Genomic DNA, 12,867 nt, shown 5'->3' with positions numbered 1-12,867 from the left:
ATTGATTGTTATGTGTTACGATTAATATAGTCGAGTCGATATATGTCGTCAATTAGTTTCAATCGTTAATGGTAACAACTTGATTCGTATTGCTTATTTCTGCTGTGATCGTATTTGAGTCTCATTAGGAACTGAATTGTATTGCCTGTTGATTTTGTTCAAATTAAATTAAAAGAACATCTAGGGGAAAGGTTATAATGGCAGATTCAGATTTTGGTTTTTAAACACAATGCCATTTGGTTTGGACTGTGGGCAGCATGTGTATGGTTTGCTTTAAGGAATTAAAATAATCGGACAGCATGTGCTGTCAGATTATATTCCTACTGCCCATACTTTGTTTAAACAAACAAGTGATCAGTACACTTTAACAACCAAAAAGAGAGAGGGGCTGTCAGGGATTTCATGGGGGCTTGGTTATTTAAAACAAGTGAGTGGAAAAGCAACATGGGGGGGGGGGGGCAATTTTGAGTTGTAAAACAGACTGTAAAGTGTTAAGGTTAGGCTATAAAAGAGGAGACCATCCGTTAGAAAAGGGGGTTGATTTTCGAGTCTTGAGAGAGTCTATGAGTAAGAAAACTGGAAAAGGAAAAAACAGGAATAAATTTCAGAACATTGTGAAGGAGTATTGCCTAGAAGAAACTGTGTAAGAATCCAGTTTGATCAGGTTGTCTTCGTGGCTTTGCTTTTTCTGTCGTTTGCCAAGTTTTCTTGTGGTCATTGGATTTCTGTTGCTGTTACATTCAACATTCTGGGCTGTTATTTCCTACTCTGTTTTACTGGGATTGTCCATTTGTTGTTCGACTCTTTGCTGAGCTTCATCATTATTGGCTGGTTGTTTGTTGCTGTGTTGTTGCTGTGAATCTGCTGATTGCTGTTGTTTGCTGTGTGCTACTCAGCTGACCCTTTTCCTTCTTCTTCTGTTCCTCTACATCAGGTACACAACCAAGGCACTATCAAATGTAATTAGAACATTGAGCATGAATGCAAAAGAAAGGAAAAAGACTTGAAGTTGATTTTCATATATATACTGTTATATTAGATATCATGTATTGTATGATAATTTTCATTCTTGTATTGACAATCGAAGCAGCCTATATGCCTAATGTATATTAATATAAGTTAGCTAAATGGTAGCTTACATATGTATGCTGATAGGTGATAATATGTTCAATGAGATATGTTGCATTTCAGATTCTAGTTTACTTTGCAGTATATGTTGATATGTATACCAAGTATGAACACTGTACATCCTGGATTAAGTTCTTCCTTTTTCGGATTGATGGTCTCATATAACTAGTAAACCACCTGTTAAGACAAAGAATACCAAACTTGCAATATCAACCCCGTAAAGGTCGAGTTCAGACCAAAACAGGCCTAGCCGGCCTGCTTCGAGCAAGCAGTGGCCCAGGTTTGGCCCATCACGCATGGGTCGAATTTGGGCCCATGACTACTTATTCGACTGACTGTGCGCGCAGCCTTGTTCCTGATTTTAGCATTTCCGAATTCTGTCATAAAATAACTTGCAAGCATTAATTAATTAGGATTATCTACTGCTTTCGATTGATAGAGACAAACACGACAAGAAACGTAGTTGCTATAGGATATCCTTTAAAAATAAGAATGAGATGAGCCTCGCCGAATAAAAACACAGATTGCGGGGCCCTCAGTAAATACTTGTTTTAAATTACTTAGAATTCAGGAGGGCCGCTTAGTGAATTCCGTGGCCTTTCCAAAAATAATAACGCGATAGTCTTTTTAGGCGCGTGTTTAATAATTTATTTTCTTAAGACTTAGGGTGTGCATTTCATGCGACCCAAATCCAAATCCCAAAACATCAAGTAAGATATGTTCCGGATTGTGGGTGCATTTCATGTGACGCAATCCAAAGACATGTTTTAAGCGACGTTCACATTCCTAATAATGATAATTAATAAAGTGGTTAAAAGATAAAATTTGCACATGGTTCATAATTGTATTTAAAAATCAGAAAAATAAGCCGAATATAACAGCTGAGCGACCGTGCTAGAACCACGGAATTCGGGAATGCCTAACACCTTCTCCCGGGTTAACAGAATTCCTTATCCGGATTTCTGGTACGCAGACCGTAATATAGAGTCATTATTTTTTCCTCGATTCGGGATTAAAATTGGTGACTTGGGACACCCTAAATCTCCCAAGTGGCGACTGTGAAATAATTAAACCAATCCCGTTTCGATTGTCCTTTAATTGGAAAAAACTCCCCCTGCGCCCTCCCGGGCGCGGAAAAGGGAGGTGTGACAACCTCAATTGTTTGTTTAAACGTCACTTCACCAAAATAACTCTCTACTAAAGGAACTTACATGTAAGCCAAATCAAAAAATTATCCAACAACTCAAAATTAGGATTACTGTTCACATTTAGTTTAACTAACACAAAATTAATTGAAAAGAAGTGGCCTCATGCCCTTATCTTTTGTTCAAAAAAGGAATTCACAAAAATGCTACAACCAATAAAGAAGGTAAAAACTGAACCATATGTCTAGAAGTCTTGTTGATCAAATATATATCATCAGATAAGCAAAATAAAGTTAGATATAACATGCTCAACTAAACCTTTGCCATACAACACTTTTTAGCTACTTTTTATATAAAAAAAGGAAAAGAACGCCAACAACTAATGTTTGTTGCACCTGAAATTGGTACATCCTAAACTCACACATAATTCAAGATAAGTCGAATAACTCCAATTCAGGATTGATTACTAATATTTTTTGTCTAATGACATAACACAAAAGCTAAAAGGCTCATACCATCTATAAAAAGTTATCGCATTGGTAAAAAATTGACAATATGTTTTATATTTGATGCATGTAAGGTGTATTCATTACCGGAAGCACAAAAAAAGAGTTGGTTTACGAAAGATAAAAGAGACTGGAGATCCAAGAGCAAACACAATAAATGATTGATAGGCTTATCTCTAAAATTAATTGCCACAACAAAAACAGAAAGAAATTTAAAATATATGCCTAATCTTCGTGGAAAAGTTTTCTAATGCTTCTATAAGGTGGGAGTACTTTAAACATACTTGTTCAAAGTATGCAAGAATTTGTGTCTCAACAAACTTCATACAATAGAGGAGCAGAATGCTATGGCTTTTCTGCTGAAGCCACTGGATATGGCGGCAAAGTTATCGGTGATGTCATTTTTTACTGCACGCTCTACCATTTGACTGTGATTATAAAGCTCATTTGTTTATGTACAACATTCTAACATTCCCAATTTAGAATCTTATGTAAAAATTGTAGAATCCCAGAAACTACAGAATCATAATTACCAATTTATAACCAAAAAAATAAATGCAAACACTTAAATTAATCAATTACCGTTCTGAAGCAAAGTTGGACCTTTAGAGTAAGCTAAACCCAACTTGTGTATTCAAATACTTGGTTAAGAACTCCATGAATCGAACTGAAATGTCAAGCAACGCCACTTTAGAGAAACCTAACGACAGAAATGAAGCTTTATTTATTTGAGATTTCACAAATCAAAGACGAAATTTACGTCTTAGGAACAAAAGAAAATTCTAGAAAAACAATGAGCGAAGAGTTTGATACAGAGAGAGAGAGAAAGAGAGAAATTTTTGTCACGACCCAAATCGATGGGCCGCAACGGGCACCTGGTACCTTACTCAACCGAGTACCAACGTAGCGTATCTTTCTTATTACATCATTATATACACGTGACATACGGGCCTAGTAGGCCAATATAATCATTTATAGACTCAAACATAGGCCGACAAGGCCGTACAATCTTTTACGTATATGACATATGTCTACAAGCCTCTAAGAATACATAAGTGTCATAGAGGTAGGGATAGAGTCCCGCCGTACCAAGCAATACACGTTTAAATCATACTAACCAAACAAGCAACTCCGAAGTAAATGGAGCGCATCAAAATCTTCCGCTGAGTTGATAGCCTACTTGGAGGGCTCTTGACCTGTGTATCGGAACCTGCGGGCATGAAACACAACATCCCAGGCAAAAGGAACGTCAGAACAAATAATGTACCGAGTATGTAATGCACATAAGTAAGTACATTAGAGACATGAAGAAATATAGAGTACATGACTCAACCTGCAAGTCTGAATAACTTTGTAAATTATAAATTACTTTTAGTGTCATGCATGTGCGAATGAATGTCATGTCGTGCATAGGTACATGTTTCATAACATCATTGGCCTCTGAGGGCATCCATTATATCAAAACGACCACTGTGGGCAAAATCATCATCGTATACTAGCTGATCAGGTGGTGCGTATATAATGCCATAATCTTTTCCATATCCCATATACATATATTTACATATATACGCGTATATAACGCCGTTTGAGTACATACATATATATGCGTATATAACGCCGTTTGAATCATATTTCAGCCATTGTGGGCAACATCATCATCATATACCAGCTGATCAGGTGGTGGTGCGTATATAACGTCGTAACCTTTTCCTATATCCCATATACATATATTTACATATATAAGCATATATAACATCATCTGGTCATAGGTCAATGCACATGAATGCAGTGCATAAAAAGTACGTCAATAAAATCATTCGGAATGTCATAAGACCATTTTGCCTCTGAGTAATATCATAAAGTAAAATCTTTTCAATTTTCGTATTTTTCTGAGACCCATGAACAGATGATAAGATATTATAACACACGAACATTCAAGAACACAGATATCTCTAATACATCTATGAATAGAGTCATTCATGGAATTTGTGCATTTGCACGTTCCGTTCATATCGAATGGATCATGCCAAAAGAAATAAGGGATAGCCTTAACATACCTGGAGTAGGGAAAAATACGTATTATATTCTTGAAAAAGGTTGCACCGTACTCCCTTAGAATCACATAATCTCATGTTGCTAATGTGCCAAGAAATTTCGTTGGATGAAGAAATTACGTTGTACTGTTCTTGTAGGAATTGTAGGAATTTTTGAAGAAAATCACGTCTTCGAAAGAAAGACTTCGTAGTGTTTGTCCATCCATGATTGGTTCTCCAGATACATGGATCCACCTTGATCACTTAGTTTTTCCATGACAAGAGCATGGATGAATTATTGCAATATATTAGTTGCCATTGAATCCTTACGAGTAATAAGGTTGCTAATATCCCTTTCTTGTTGAAGTAAATACTTTGCTTTCTTGTGATTTGATCCAGCAGATTGTAAGAAATAAAGTTGTTGTATTGAAAATCTTGGTAATCTATTAAGTTGCAACTTAACCAAAATGGATCAAGAGTCATTTGGTTGAGAATTACCTTGCTGCCACGTTAATATTTTATAAGTCTTATCCAAAAATTATCCACTTATTAGTTAACTGGGTAATGTCCTGTTACCCGGTAATTAATTAATTACCCGCAAAATTGAGAATTATTCCCACTTACTTGAAATATTACTCACTTTTCACATACCTTATACACCTTACTATTATGGTCTTGTAGTACCTCGCATGACACTAGTCCATAAATATCGGATATTAACAATCGGCCCGAATTCTATTCCAACATGCCAAACTTGGACGAAAATTCATTTTCTTTGATTTTCTTACCCTCTCACCTTCATGAATTTACTTATAACTTGTTTGAAATAACATAATACTTAAAAACTCAAAAATAATCTCATTCACGAGCTTATATCAATTTACTCATAGTGTATTTTCATGTACGAAAACTTGGGGTGTAACATCATTCCCCCCTTTTGGAACATTCGTCCTCGAATATTGACTAGTGCACTTATCATTTTCATAACCTTATGTCTTCCGAATACTTTAGTAATCTCCTTGCCATCTAGGTGACTATTCTGTGAATAAATCCAAAGGTCGGAGCATTCCCCCCTTTAGGCCTCTTTCTCACACCATGGCTTATGGTCGGAATCCTTCCAACCTCGTAACTGTTGCTGCCTTCCATTATGCAGTCTGTATGACTCAGAACTTGTATGCACGCCTATGTGACTCTTCTCTCCTTATTCCCCAGTTTTTTGCCAATATCTAGGCGTCATATGTAGAACTTGATAAGATGTCCTTTTGGGCATATATGAGTATATTGAAGTTCTTTGCTTGGTACTTTGTTGAATTCACGAATATTGCTATATCTCATTGAATAAGTCCCGCATAGGTCCGTTTAGCCGTCCGCATGAATTTACTGCCATAACTCTTACTTTAATTTATCGCTGCTGAGGTCTGCTACCAAATCCCAGCTTACTCTCATTGCTTATTCCATACGTATAAATTTAAGTCCTTTAATGTTTCCTCATTACTGCTCATCTTTAGAATGACGACCTAATCTCATCTCATACTTTGTGACTTTTGTCCATCCATTGTTGATTCACCCTATAGGGGTATCCTAATTTCGTGCCGCCAGCAAAATCTTTTCTCCTTCTCTTCTTTTTTTTTTCTTTTCAAATCATTATTCAGACGAAGGCCCAAACGTCATTCTTTATCTATCACAATTATACCCTCATTTTATTACCAGGTCAGCATTTCATTCCTTCTAAATGCTATTAATCCTAGACTTCTTTGAGTTCACTCAGGCTATACTGAACTTTCAATAACTTAGAGAAACCATTATCTCTCTTGTTTCCATGGACTTAATCCTGAGGACTTATCCACTCTCGTCACTTTTTTACTTGCCTTTCTTCATCCTTACTCATGTTTCCTTAAAACTTTGTCTCTCTGCCATACTTTAGCTTGTGACCTATACATATCCATTATACTGTTCCCGCTGAGAAAGATTTGGATTTTCCAGAGAGTGTTTTTCTGGTGTGGTGTAACCAATAACTCAAGGCTATCAAGGGAAGGAGTTGCAGGACCGGAGTTCTATCTCGGATCCACAGAATGACCTAGCTTTACTTATGTTATTCTGGAATATCAAGCGAGACATCACATCATCTCCAACTTTTCTCTATTCTCTTAACTAGATCTCTCAGTACTTAGAAACCATAGGCTGGAAGACATGCCGCCGACGAAGCCGCTATCATTCCCGATTTTTGGATCCCCAGGCTTATAGCCTTCTATCCGAAGTATGGACTATTCATGATCTTCTGCCTTTAAGTATCTCGTACGTTGTTCACCTTTACCTCCTTAAAATCTCGCAGCATATCTTCTATCTCTTTCCTGACCTCCCTTCTACCTAGGTGTAATTCACGTCCATAACTTGAAGCTCTATTTCAATACTCGCACCCCTGGTACATACACAATCCGGTGGAAGCTTCATAATGAATTCTTATGAGGCTAGTACTCTTCAGTTGGTTTCATCGTAGTGTCGTTATAAACTATGGCTACTGCACTATCTCTCTTATGCCTCTGCTACTAAAGAGTGATCCCGAGGCCTATAATTCTCTTGGTCCCTTCTGTTTTGCTTAGTCGATGTAACTCTTTAGTTTCCTCTCTTTTATTTTCTCATCAGCCTTTATGTAGGCTTAAGCTATCTTCCGATATGCGACTCATGGTATTAGTTATTACTTTAGCCTTTCATAGGCGATGGGCGATATCCATGATAAAATCATTTAATAATTCAATCCTTCGTCTATGACCTGGGCTCAATTCCTTCTTTTAACGTATACCAGAATCTTCTACGGCTGTATATGCTGCAGGTATAGAACTCCAAACTCTTAAGTGCGTTCATAACGTCATCAACTCGGGATCATTGATTTAATAATTCCTTTGGTTCCTTCTTCGCTTCCTTTAATGTAAGCTATTACTTTTCTTGGTCTTTTTACCCCTTTGTTACGTGTGTACTTAGCTTATCTTAGTGCTCACACTTGCCAGAGTTTCCATACAACTCGTATGATCTCGAATATTACTTTTAATTCTTACTTCCCGTATTATTAGCCACGGTAGGTGCCACTTTCCTTTGGAATGCTTAGAATGTTGTTGCGAGACTGTTGTTACACGACCATTTTCTCTTTAAGTCATTGTGCTTAGGTTGAAGCCTTCTTCCTTATTTCCTTAGCTAGTCTTTCGTTCTAGTACTTAGGGAGAACCCTTGACTTTCATAAATCTATGAGCTTATTACGGACCTTTTTGATGTCCTTACTTGCCTATAATCATCCGTAGTTGCTTACTTTCATGCCCTTGTGCTTATATGGTTGCTTCTGAACTGATATCTTGGCTGTTTTCCTAGTGGCACATTCTTTTATCCCCGTAACACTCATATGGTACCCTTAACTATCCCGACTTTTGTTTGAATATATCTCTAGTACTATAATGATATTCTTTGAGGTTGAATTCTCCATGTTGGGTTCTACTATGTTTATCTTACACGATCTGATGACTCGTCTGTAACTTCCTGTTTAGCCATAACTGGGATCTTTCCTGACCAATTACTAACTACTCGTTGGCCCATTCTCATATCGATATTCCTCGTAATCTTTCTTGGGTTATTTCTTTTGTCTTAACTTACATCTCGCACTGGATCCTTATTTATCAAAAACATCCTGGCTAGGAACCCTTACTTCCTTTTCTTGGTGTCGTGCTTACATAATGTTCTGGAATCATAGCATATCTGTAACATTTGAATAAGTATAGTATCACCCCTTTCTTATTCTTATCTCGTTCTTCCTTTATCATTCCATAGTCACTAGAACCACTTAATTCTGACTTAATGTCATATCACTCCATATTTCCCCCTTTAGGGGTGTACTAAAAGCTGAAGTCGCGAGGATCTACCTATAGATGTTTTACCTCTTTATCTTTGGCATTGTTTCTCAACATCAATGATCCTTACTCATCTTGCGGCAATCCTTGTGTACCAAGGATGACTAATTCCCTTACTCGCAAGGGTGACACTTAGCGTAACTGGCATATACAGTTTCTTAAACTTAACTTTGCTCACATTGCTTGCTATAGGCAAGCGTCTCCCTGAATGACCATTCTCTGAATTCATCATGGATCTTCTTCTGTGGTCCATTCTATTACCGTCGGAACAAAATTTGAAATTACCATGATGCCGAGTACTTTCCAATAATTCGGTCCCTAATTCATATTTAGTTTATCTTGTTTACCAGTCCATACTGATTTTTATTACTCTGAGGTCTAACTCTCCCTTCGGGTAGTCACGTTGGAGTCACGAACTTATTTTTCGAAATGAGGATATAACTTTATGGCCTATACCCTTTTGTTATCTCAAGGCCTGGCTCCTCTCGTCTTTTCCTTCATTTGACTATAGGTTCTGTAATACTCTACCGTTTTCATCCATGTATCATACCTTATTCATAAAGCTTCTTTATTTCTCTTCTCATTACTCTTCTAATATTTCTGCATATCCCTTTTCTTGTGAAAACTTCATACGACATTCTTTTGCTTTTAGCTTTCCTTTGCTCCATCCAGTGGCTCTTCAAGTTGCTTAATGTTCTCGCTTTACTAGGGACACGAGCCACACTAAAGTAATATTTATCCTTTCAAGGCTTATAGTGTATGTCTTTGTAGAACTCATATATGGTTGCACTATTTTAGAGTGCACCATCTAGGTGTCTCATAAAGAGATCTATTAGTACATTTGCAATATCCTTTGGAACTGTCAACTGACGCAATCAATTCATCCATCATATCTTCTTGTACTACTTTTGTTAACCCCCACAGGACATATTTGAAAAGGGGTGTGACCAATTGTATATACCTCTGTTACTACTGAATATAACTCAAAAAGCTTATGTTCTTCTGCCTCAATTATAAACGCCGTTAGCCTTCATTAATTGGGTGCCTCGTACTCTTCTTCCTCTTGCTTCTTTTACTTGTTGAAACTTGTATTTATCTTCTTAATCTCTCATTGTCTTTTACTATAAATATGGATAGATATTCTTGCCTTAAGGCTTCTTATAAGGAAGCTTGCACCTTTCCGTACACCCATGATCTGCTAAAGACCTTACATTTACTTATCGTAGGCATTATACAAAAATCCAATTCCTCTGACTCAGCTCTTCCACATCTATATCTCTTTCCAATCATTCTTTCTCGATGTAAGTATCGACTTATTACGAATAATAGGAAAAAAAATTCGAAATTTGAATTCTTATAAGTGAGCTCTACCACACGATCTAGAGTAAGAAGAAAGAGTGACAATCCTAAATGCCCTATAGCCTCCTGCTTATAAGTGTGGTGCACGACACACCCATAAACAAGACTCTACTAGACACGACTTGTAGACTCCCTAGGACAGAACTGCTCTGATACCACTTTTGTCACGACCGAAACCGATGGGCCGCAGCGGGCACCCGGTACCTTACTCAACCGAGTACCAACATAGCGTATCTTTCTTATTACATCATTATATATACGTGACATACGGGCCTAGTAGGCCAATATAATCATTTATAGACTCAAACATAGGCTGACAAAGCCGTACAATCTTTCACGTATACGACATATGGCTACAAGCCTCTAAGAATAAATAAATGTCATAGAGGTCGGGATAGAGTCTCGCCATACCAAGCAGTACACGTCTAAATCATACTAAACAAACAAGCAACTCCGAAGCAAATGGAGCGCACCAACATCTTTCGTTGAGCTGATAGCCTACTTGGAGGGCTCTCGACCTGTCTATCGGAACCTGCGGGCATGAAACGCAGCGTCCCAGGCAAAAGGGACGTCAGTACGAATAATGTACCGAGTATGTAAGGCACATAAGTAAGTACATCAGAGACATGGAAGAAATATAGAGTACATGATTCAACTTGCAAGTCTGAACAACTTTGTAAATCATAAATTACTTTTAACGTCATGCATGTGCGTATGAATGTTATGTCATGCATAGGTACATATTTCATAACATCATCAGCCTCTGAGGGCATTCCATTATATCATACCGGCCACTGTGGGCAAAATCATCATCGTATACTAGCTGATCAGGTGGTGGTGCATATATAATGCCATAATCTTTTCCATATCCCATATACATATATTTACATATATACGCGTATATAACGCCGTTTGAGTACATACATATATATGTGTATATAACGCCGTTTGAATCATATTTCAGCCATTGTGGGCAACATCATCATCATATACCAGCTGATCAGGTGGTGATGCGTATATAACGCTGTAACCTTTTCCCATATCTGGTATACATATATTTACATATATACGCGTATATAACGCCATCTGGTCATAGGTCAATGCACATGAATGCAGTGCATAAAAAGTACGTCAATAAAATCATTCGGAATGTCATAAGACCATTTTGCCTCTGAGTAATATCATAAAGTAAAATCTTTTCAATTTTCGTATTTTTCTGAGACCCATGAACAGATGATAAGATATTATAACACACGAAAATTCAAGAACACAGATATCTCTAATACTTCTATGAATAGAGTCATTCATGGAATTTGTGCATTTGCACGTTCCGTTCGTATCGTATGGATCATGCCAAAAGAAAGAAAGGATAACCTTAACATACCTTGAGTAAGGAAAAATACGTATTATATTTTTGAAAAAGGTTGCACCGTACTCCCTTAGAATCACATAATCTCATGTTGCTAATGTGCCAAGAAATTTCGTTGGATGAAGAAATTACGTTGTACTGTTCTTGTAGGAATTGTAGGAATTTTTGAAGAAAATCACGTCTCCGGAAGAAAGACTTCGTAGTGTTTGTCCACCCATGATTGGTTCTCGAGATACATGGATCCACCTTGATCACTTAGTTTTTCCATGACAAGAGCATGGATGAATGATTGCAATATATCAGTTGCCATTGAATCCTTACGAGTAATAAGGTTGCTAATATCCCTTTCTTTTTGAAGTAAATACTTTGCTTTCTTGTGATTTGATCCAGCAGATTGTAAGAAATAAAGTTATTGTATTGAAAATCTTGGTAATCTATTAAGTTGCCACTTAACCAAAATGGATCAAGAGTCATTTGGTTGAGAATTACCTTGCTGCCACGTTAATATTTTATAAGTCTTATCCAAAAATTATCCACTTATTAGTTAACTGGGTAATGTACTGTTACCCGGTAATTAATTAATTACCTGCTAAATTGAGAATTATTCCCACTTACTTGAAATATTACTCACTTTTCACATACCTTATACACCTTACTATTATGGTCTTGTGGTACCTCGCATGACACTAGTCCATAAATATCGGGTATTAACGCTCGACCCAAATTCTATTCCAACATATCAAACTTGGACGAAAATTCATTTTATTTGATTTGCTTACCCTCTCGCCTTCACGAATTTACTTATAACTTGTTTGAAATAACATAATACTTAAAAACTCAAAAATAATCTCATTCACGAGCTTATATCAATTTACTCATGATGTATTTTCATGTACGAAAACATGGGGTGTAACACAAAGAGCCCAAAATGAGACTTAAAAGTTAATTCGATGTAGTAAAATAAAAGGCAAAGCAAGTCAATAGATGTACAAACAAAACGAGTGCGGAACCATACTATTGTTAATTTTTACTAAAGTTACTAAAATAAGTGTAAAAAAAAAAAGTTACCAAAGTATATATAACGCCACTAATAGTGGCGCTATATAGTAACGTTAACTGTACCGTTACTGTATAGCGCCACTATTAGTGGCGTTATACTGAGAAACTTACATAGCGCCATTAATAGTGGCGCTATATGTCTTTTATCCTGACCCCACCAATAATGTCCGGGTTCAATAATTTAAATGTGTATAACGCCACTTTTTGTGGCGCTATATACAAAAAAAAAAACCCGGCTAGCCATTTTCTATATAAACATCTTATAATCGCTCCAACATCATTCAAAATTTATTTTTTAACTCTTCTTGCTTTCTATTGTTGTTAAATTCTCCAGCATTTTTTCATTATGTCTGAAGAACGTAGAATAAGAGTATC

Source organism: Nicotiana sylvestris, chromosome 10 (genome assembly GCF_000393655.2).
Source record: "Nicotiana sylvestris chromosome 10, ASM39365v2, whole genome shotgun sequence".
NCBI lineage: Eukaryota > Viridiplantae > Streptophyta > Magnoliopsida > Solanales > Solanaceae > Nicotiana > Nicotiana sylvestris.
The sequence above is the reverse complement of the archived record's forward strand: the minus strand, read 5'-3'. Positions refer to the sequence as shown.